Source organism: Palaemon carinicauda, chromosome 13 (genome assembly GCF_036898095.1).
Source record: "Palaemon carinicauda isolate YSFRI2023 chromosome 13, ASM3689809v2, whole genome shotgun sequence".
Lineage (NCBI taxonomy): Eukaryota > Metazoa > Arthropoda > Malacostraca > Decapoda > Palaemonidae > Palaemon > Palaemon carinicauda.
In genome coordinates, this window is record NC_090737.1 from 61,228,190 (window position 1) to 61,238,189 (window position 10,000).

General features: G+C 37.7%; 1 pseudogene; it reads left to right on the top strand.

Moving 5' to 3' along the window:
• LOC137651614 (piggyBac transposable element-derived protein 4-like) overlaps positions 1-4,175 on the top strand; it is a 9,251-nt pseudogene extending 5,076 nt beyond the window's left edge.
• The last annotated feature ends 5,825 nt before the right edge of the window (positions 4,176-10,000 follow it).

Here is a 10,000-nt window from a genome sequence, read left to right on the forward strand (position 1 = left end):
CGTAACCTGATAAGAACCACAGTAAGTGGAGTAAATACCCAGTTTAGTTTTGAGTGTACTTAAGCGACCTTTGGTCATTCAGTGTTTTATATAATTCTGTCTGGGAGTTATTTAACCGTCTCAGAATTAACATAAAATAATGTTTTAGAGTATTAGTTTTAATGTTAAAGAAAACAAGTGAAATTTGAATTCAAGAGGTTGATTAACTACCCAGTCGTAGTATATACAGTATAATATTTTATGGTTGGTTGACAGTCAAAAGCCATAGTATAATATATTTTTAGTGTCCAGACCAGGGAGTCATCATCATAAAATTTATTTTAGGTGCTGAGGCCCTGGAACAATATCATATATTTTGGTGCCCAGGCCCGGGATCGAGTGAGTGTTTTAATTATTGGTGATAACAGGGCTGCGTTTTGATTAAAAATTTTTGAATAGTACACTGTTGATAGGATTCTAAGTATTGTTACTATATTAGTTTTTGGAGAGGTATTAATTGTATAATTACAAGATGGCATAGTTTATTATCGAAGAGTTTTTAAATAACTCAATTGTTCAAGAATTGTCAGAAGCTAATATAAGTAAAGGTCAGTGGCTCTCTATCTTAATGGCAAGTGGAGGCCATACTACAAGTGGGACGATTCAGACCTAAATCAAGTGTCTAGCCTTAGAAGCGTGGACAAACTCGGGAAACTTGTTGGAAGAAAATATTGTGGCAGCTCATGAACCGTTGGGGGAAGCTGAGGAAGTTTTTAATAAAGCAAATACCGGTTCACCCACAAACTGAAGGCGTAAAAGCAGATAGGGATGTTGAGGCTTAGATTCGACGAATTGCAGCAGAGGAGAATTTGATCAAGTTGAAGATAATGGAAAGAGAGAAGAAAATGGAATCGATGCGAGAAGAAGCCAATAGATTGCAGGATATGCAAGGTTAATGGAAATGAGGGAAATCTCAAGAATGGAGGGAAAAGTGAGAAGATAGGAAGGAAAAGAAATGGAAAAAGCGAAGTATGCACAGGAGTTAGAACTGATGCATGCCCGTGACCAATTGATAATGCAGACAGAGACAGAAACGACTTCTGCTAGGCACGAACCCTTATTTAATGTGTCGGAAGCCCTAAGGTTAATTCCAAGGGTCAAAGAAGAGTCTCCAGATGAGTTCTACGGTCATTTCAAAATGATCGCAGCGACGATGAAATGGCCAGAAGATAAATGGTCTATGTCATTGTAGAGTCTGGTGTTTGAGAAGGGCCGCAGTGCTTACTTATCCTTATCTCAGAACCAGAGGATGGAATATCAAGAAGTGAAGAGGAGTATTCAGCAAGTGTATCAGATGCCCCTGAATATTATAATAAAAGGCTCAGAAGTTTGAGGAAGGACGAGAAAATTACATTCCGGTATTACGCTTATAAAGTACGACAATGTTTTAAGAGATGGGCAGAGGCTGCTATACTAAAGGAGATGGCTGGTTTAGAAGAATTGATGATACTAGATCAGTATCTACGATGAATTCCTGAACATATTCGAACGTACTTGAGAGAGAGAGAAGTGAAAAAACTAGATAATGCCCCTTAGCTGAGTGAAGATTATAATATTATCAGTCTTAAACCCTCCTCTGGCACAAAGTTTCAACTGTTGTTCCGACCAAGTGTCAAGTACCAACAGAACCATGGAAACGAGTTCAATAATAACTATGGGGACAAGTTCAACAGTTACAACGGAAGTAGGACTGTTACTGTCCCTAATCAGAATGCGATAGTACCACAGCAACAAACGTCGACTCGCCCTTCTTCAATTAAGTGAAAAACGTGCTGAAGGTTGACATTGTCCATTTAAAGTGTGGTAAGAGCGGCCATATCAGTGAGGAATGTTGGTCAAACCAACCGAAAGCTGTCGCCCAAGTGATTAAGGATAATTCAATTTCACAGAATGGGAAGACTAAGAAGCAATCGGGAAAGGACAGAGAGGAAAATGAACCAGCCACCGTTTACACGGTGAAGAGGACAAACCCAAACACCATGGATGCCTCTAAACCATATGCACTAGTTATGAAGGTATGTTGGCAACAATAAACTGGAATGAGCGAACCCCGGTCAGGATATTGCGCGACACAAGTTGTAACCATAGGGTGGTGGTACCAGGAGCACACAGAGTTGGAACAGCCTCTCACTGGGGACTCATTTATTTTGAAGGGATTAGGAGGTGAGGAGGTCACCTTTATTTGCTGTTTAAAGCTGTCTTGTGAGTTGTTGACTACCCGTCAACAACTCGCAAGACAGTTTTGACTTTGCACTAAAGGATTCAATGGCTGTCAAAGGAGCAGACATCCTACTGGGTAATGAGGTTGGTAGAGCTCCACCCGTGCCTTTTCAAATTGTAACGGAGAAACCTTTGAAGTATAGTCCTACAACTGAACTCGAGAAGGAATACCCGTCTCTGGTTCCTAGCTGTGTTACGACTAGGAAAATGAAGACGAAAGTGACTGCTGAAGAAGAAAAAAGAAATCGAAGGAACGATGAACTTAAAAGATTAGTTTTTCAAAGAAGGAGATTCCCTTGATAGTACGCAAGAGAAGAATTCTCGAGTAAGCCTGAGCGAAGAGGAACGACAGATAAGTGGACTAGAGGACAAAGAAGAAATTGACTAGGAAAAAATGATTATTGGAGGATTTGTTCTCCAAAGAAGAGGTTTCATTTGATGATACGCAAGAAGGTGTCAAGGGTAATCCCGGGCGAAGAGGAATGACAGACTAGTGGGCAAGTGGGTAAAGAAAAAATTGGCCTGGAAGAGATTAATTTGAATGATTTGTTTTTCGAAGAAGAGGAATCCCTTGATGATACACAAGAAGAGATCTCAAGAATAAGCACGAGCGAAGAGGAACGACAGACGAGCTGACAACAAGACAAAGAAGAAAAAGATATCGAAGGAGCAAAGAACTTTCAGGATTTGGTTTCCGTAGAAGAGGATTCCCTTGATGATATGCAAGAAGAGAACTCAAGAGTAAGCCCGAGCCAAAAGGAGTGACAGACAAATAGACAAGTAGACAAAGAAGAAATAAAATAGAAAATTAATGGACAAGTGAGTAGGAAAAGGCTGATAAGATTGCAACGGATGGATGCAACGTTAACCGAGTTTTTTTACCATGTGGTGGATGAGACTGAGGCACTGTAGTCTCTGAAATGTTATTATCTTTATTATATTTCTTATATTAGGAAGTGTAGACCCACTGATTTCCTTGGGAAGGCCGAAGGGGGAATATATTGGCAGATACTAATTCCCACACCATTGAGAAGACAGGTGATAAGGAAGATGGCGGAGAAAATAATGAAACATTTTCTGACCTGGCATGCATAAGGACGGGAGCCAGTTTTGCCCAACATGTTATGTCAAACGGCTGAAAAGCCCAACGACTGCATCAACTAAGCTCCCTTACGCCGATGGCAGTATGAGGAGAACCCTTCAGGAAAGGACCAAAGATAATTATAGCCCAAAAATGGAGGGATCAAGAGAAAATAGAAGGAGGATATGTTAAGAATTTTGGGAAAAGGATTGCCGAGATAAGGAAATATTCCCTGTAAGGCATGAAAACGATGAGCCAAGGACGGACGAGGGAAAGGTTTGGTAGGAAGAATACGAACAAATAGGTTGCAGGACATTCAGCAAAGGACCAAAGAAATTGTTGGCAGGAAAAGGGCAGGATTGAGAAAAAACGGACGAAAGAAACGTCAAGGATTTGAGGAAAGGAATCAGGAAGTTAAGGGAATTTTCCTTAGAAAACATGAAAACGAGGCAAGGACGAGCGAAGAAATGTTTTGGCAGGAAAAGCACAGACAAGCAAGGTTATGGTAGGGTGGCAGGTGTTGACATACGCATCAGAAAGAAGATTCCCTCTCACCAACTAGTTCTCAGAACCATTCAGGATTTTGAAGGAAAGCAGTGACCGGACCTACGTTATCAAGATATAAGGAAAATCTAAAAATCTGAGGAAGGCCATATCAACTTCGAAACCGATACTTAAAGCACCAGATTTCACCGAGAAATTCCTTATCCAAGTGGATGTGTTGGATAACAGGATTGGAGCTGTTTTATTGCAAGAAGATATAGAAGGAACTCTTCATCCCGTGTATCATGTCATCAAAGCTGAAGAAGAAGCAACGAGTCGACTCAACAGCTGAAATGGAACTGCTGCCTCTGATCACATGGACACACACTCCCCAATCTTCAAGACCTCCATCAATACCTCCACTACTGAAAAAAGAGCACAACTATTCAAGATATATCAAAGGTGATGTGAAAGTAGTAGGACATAAACAGCCACCCCTATGACGTGATGGAGAGATGACAAAGCTGTTCACCATCCACCACTAGCTTACACTCCAAATAGGGACCTCTATAGCTTCTAGCTGACACTCATCGGCTGCAGTTATAGTACTACCTCTCCACATTAAGGGATTCTGCATAGAAACGAGCAAACGGTTTTCAGTGTCCAGAAAACTTGTAGCCAGTTCATTACTTGTGGCAGCGGCCTCCATTATCACCAACATGGTGCAGGTACAAGTGTGTGATTTTTGTTAGACATGGGTGTTTGCTAATTGCCAGTCTAAATCTTCCTACGTATGCCTGGTAGCTGCTAAAGGATATATGATACATAGTTATGGTTAAGAGAACCTCACTTTATTGTTTGGTAGCGCCAATATCACTGGAAGTTGCTCGTTACTTATGTACCATGGTTAACCCTCAGCACAGATTTTCTCTCAAATTACCATCTCATAGTTGATGTCGCTCACTGACAGTTAGGCAACTCAGACTTTTACTTGTCAACACCTCTCCAAACAGACCTCTCCAACCTAACTCTCTACATCATCGCACCCACGGATGCCTATGCTCACCTCTCTCTCATCGTACCATGAAGTCTTCCTTTCAAACCTTTGCAAACGCCTTGAATCCCAGCCAAACACTATATTTATTACTATATCACGATGATGGAACCTACAGTTTTTACTAGATTCAGGCATCTGGCAGTGATCATTTTGCAGCTGCAAAACGAACCTTTGCTAAAATGAAAGAAAAAGGCATTTGCAAAAAGGCCTCAAGCCCGTGGCTGTAGCCCTTACACATCATCCTGAAGAAGGATGGCTTCATACGCATTTGTTGGGATTGCAGGCGTCTAAACATACAGACAGAACCAAATCCCTACCTCTCCTAAACTTCACATAGGTGACCTACTACTTTCACAAAGTGAAGGTTTACTCACTTTTCGACCATCTATAAGCGTATTATAGGTGCCCATGAATCCAGAAGAGTCCCAAAGAATATCATCACCACCATTTCAATGTGTCATGTATGGAATCTTAGGGAACCCTTCTGGGTATGTTACATGGACAACATGGACCGTTCCTCTCTCCATGTAAACTGCAATGTCTTCTTACTCTGGGGGTAGATAGCGAAATCTTTTACGCTTGAGCTTATTGCTTGCAACAGCGGTACCACTTTCATCCTTCAAGTGTGGAAACTATTAAAAAATTTCCTGGGCATCATCCTACATCATACAACCGCATACAACTGAACAGTCAATGGAATGGCTGAATGTTTCTTATCGCACCCTCAAACCCACTTTCATATCCCCATGGAATTACTCCAACTGCTTTAACAATTTTTGCTAGGTACTCCTAGAACTTAGCACCATTCATAAGGACATACTAGATATCTCAGCAGCAAAAATAGTGTTGGGTGACACGTTCATCCCTGCTAAATATTTTCCATCAACAACCTACTCTGATGATCTACAACACCTGTGTATTGATATGGGAAATTCACTCCATGTCGTCGGACTTACACGCACTTAGTGAGGCAACACATACTGGCAGTATTACACAAGGCATCGCAAGTTTTCCTACACAACACCACTGTCATGCCAAATCAAATGTCCCATACATGGGCAACTTCTTCGTAATCCATAGAACAACGGCGTTCGTACTTAACATTCGTGGCAAAAAACACTAGGTCTCAATTGATCACTTTAAACCTTTGTAATCCCAGCATGATGAAAAGCATACAGTGCTCCTCTTCAGAGCGTGTACACTATTTCTCTTCAATGTCTTTTTTTGTCATGTACTGAACATGTTTCATACACATTTGTACAATGTAATTAAATTTCTTTATATATATATATATATATATATATATATATATATATATATATATATATATATATATATATATATATATATATATATATATATATATATATGTATATATATATTGCTCTCCCATTGCACTGAAAAAATACCTATTTAAGACTGTCTGTACATGAATATTTGTGATATTCTGCTCATAACGGGTTGTATATAAACCTATGATCGGTTGAATTGAAGTTAGTTAAATTCACCTTGCCTCTCCGTTACAAACTAACAGCCCTCTCACACAATATGTACGATGAATATCTATCACTAAGACTTGTGATGTGATTAATTGCAAATCTCACCTAAATCGCATCTAATTTTGAATTCTACCTTTGTGAATGTATATTGACGGGAAATTCATTTACAGCAAATGCCAATGGCTGGGTAAGGAGTAGAAAAAAATACCAAGAGGTACTTTTACCGACTGTTACCCCCCCACACACAAACATTTATATATATATATATATATATATATATATATATATATATATATATATATATATATATATATATGTATATATATATATATATATATATATATATATATATATATATATATATTCATAAGCTCTATATAATAATACATTAAAGTCTGGATTCTTTTAACGACCTCGGGATCAGAACCCCAGGCAAAATCACTCAAGCACTAAAGAATCTGACCGGTCAAGTTTCGAACCTTGGTCCAGGATACCTGTATGACATTGACCATACCACTCAGCAACGAAGAAAGGAAAAAGTCAATGATAATTTTTGTTTACATATATCTGTCGAATTCCTGTTTTTTTTTTTTACTTAGAATTGAAATCAACCAATCTTCACCATCGTAGCTAATTGGTACGTTTGTGACTTTTCATTTGAATAATGATAAATTTTGCACATTTAATCATATTTTTCAAATTTGAAATAAGCTATATATATTAATACATTAAAGTCTGGATTCCCTTAACGACGTCGAGATCAGAGCCTTAGGCGAAATAAATCAAAGACTATGGTATCTGACCGGCCAGGTTTCAAAACCTGGTCCAGGATACCTCAATGACATTCACCATACTACTCAGCCATGAAGAAAGATAAAAGTCAGTGACAAATCTTCTGTACACACACCTGTTTAATTCAGGTTTTTCTTTTTACTTAGAATTAAAATCCACCAATCTTCACCATCGTAGCTAATTGGTAGGTTTGTGACTTGGTATTCGATTAAAGATAAATTTTCCACATTTACAAGTGTTTTTCATATGTTAAATAAGCAATATTTATTAATACATCAAGGTCTGGATTCTCTTAACAAAGTTGGGATCAAAGCCAGAGGCGAAATCACTGAAAGACTACAGTATCTGACCGGGCAGGTTTCGAATCCTGGTCGAGGATACCTGTGTGACATTGACCATACCACTCAGCCACGAAAAAAGGTAAAAGTCAATGACAATTCATCTGTACATATACCTGACGAATTCAGGTTTTTTGTACTTAGAATTGTCATTGACTTTCATCTTTCTTCGTTGTTGAGTGGTATGGTCAATGTCATACAAGTATCCTAGACCAGGATTCATTGAACTTAAAATGTGAAATCCTGTTTTAGAGATCATAATTTCCGAAAGGTTCAAGCGACTCCACCTCATTAATACTTCCTCCTTCCAATGACATTTCAGCTCCATTGCATATTCCCTATAACTTTTTTTTATCATGCGTGCAACATTATGTCACATATGATACATTCAATTAAAAAAACCTTAGAAGTACTGTGGTTTTCTGATGATAAGTACATTTTCATCAGCATACTCAAGGTAAGCTAACCTATTGTTAAAAATCAGAATTAATAAAAACCGACATCATTTGTTCTACATTAACATACTCATCTCCATACAGGATGCAAAACCCACCTCATGTACTGTTGTTTTACTTTCCATGTGGATAGCAGCATTCAGCATCAAAGAGCATAGCCTTTCCTACAAGGGGCTGTTTTTACTTTTCTTTTAGAGCATCTTCTCTGCATCATTCTATATCACGCTACCAATTACAAGTTCGCCGCCAAAGAAATGGTGGAACATTTCCATCTTACCAACGGACACCATAGATGTCTCAGCAGCTGAAATGCTGAAATGATATATGGCGACCATTTGGATGTACATATAAATGCTGAATTTTTACACATGCCACTTCTTTTAGATATCTCCAGCACCTATATCACGTTGTGGGAAAATTTACCACATGTCGTCAAACTTTCATGTTACATTAAACTAGCACATACCAAAAGACCAGCACACTGCAACAATCGTAACTCTGGTCACGACACCACTAACCCGCTCCCATGGTCCCCTTCCTTGTCATATGCTGTATTCTGGAAGGTATCATCCTTTATGTTTGCTGTATGGAGGATTACAGTATATCGCCACTGACCTCCTTAAATCTGTTCATCTCTAGGCAGTTCGTCCTCCTTCAAATGTATGTCTGCTTCTGGGAAGAAGCCGTGTCATGCACGTACAGCAAACAATGCACCTTAAAATGAAGAAAGATGCCGTGTCTACGTTTTTTAAGTATTTATTAGCTAATAGTCTCAATGCTAAAGTGTCGTTAAATATAACATGATAATTTGAAATATATTTGTCGTTCTTTAAGATGTTATATACATTTTATGTCATTATTGACATTATTTACAAAAGCCGTTGATTTTAAACAATCAATTGTCAGTCTTATATAAGCCCTTGGGGACCTATAGTTAACTGAGGTATCTATAGAATAAATATAGTTGTTAGTAAGCTTCACATAAATCTGTTTCTCTTCCCGTCACAGCTGTGCAAAATATCTTGGATATGAGATTTATCTCTTCCGGTTGTATAATAATTACATACAATGCCAATATCATTGTGGTTTTATTTGTATCAACTTCTCATAAACATCTCACCAGATGAGATGATTTTTTTTTAAATTTATATACCAATTTCTATATCGATTCTTTAATATGATTTTGGTATATTTCAATGAAAGCAAAATTTTTCATTATATTTAGTAATGATTATTTTTAAAATTATGTTTTGTTATCTATTCATCTACTTTTGACCCTCTCTTTCTCTCTCTCTCTCTCTCTCTCTCTCTCTCTCTCTCTCTCTCTCTCTCTCTCTCACTTTGTAGGAAGAAGGTTCCTATGTCCGTTGCAGGTGCGTCATTAACATAGCAAACTCCATTATGGTTGGCCACTCTCCTACTTCGTCAAAAATATGTTATGGTTGAAAGCAGCATTTCAGTGGGTGTTGTAATTTGAATATTCATGGCATTATAAAAAAATGAATATACAGATTGCTCTTTGCGTGGGGGTAAAACCATCTGGAATACATTATTTGAATTTAAATTTTTTATATAGGTCATTTTATATGCTAATGGTGGTTAATTGCATTGAATAAGGTAAAAGAATTGATTCCTAATGTAATACATTTTTTTTTTTAAACATAAATTTGCGTGAAGGATTTTTGTTTTCTGTGCATAGTCTTGATCTATCTTCTCTTATTTATATTACATATCAGTTACAAAATCAGTAGATTATATTTAAGAAATGATAGCCTTCTTCTCAAAAAGCCATGCAAAGCTGCCTTTGAAATTATCTCTAGCATGCTTACTCAATCTCCAGACGTTATAATTGATTAAACAGTTTCCAAGATTAAAAAAGTCACTGAAATTTAGTAGTTGGGTAAGGGAGCAGAATTAAAATTAAATATGCACATAACTTAATATACAAAAAAAAAAAAAAAAAAAAAAATCTTTATATTCGAATACCGTTATGTTAGCCTATTGCAGAATACGATACCTGACAATCTATTGAATAG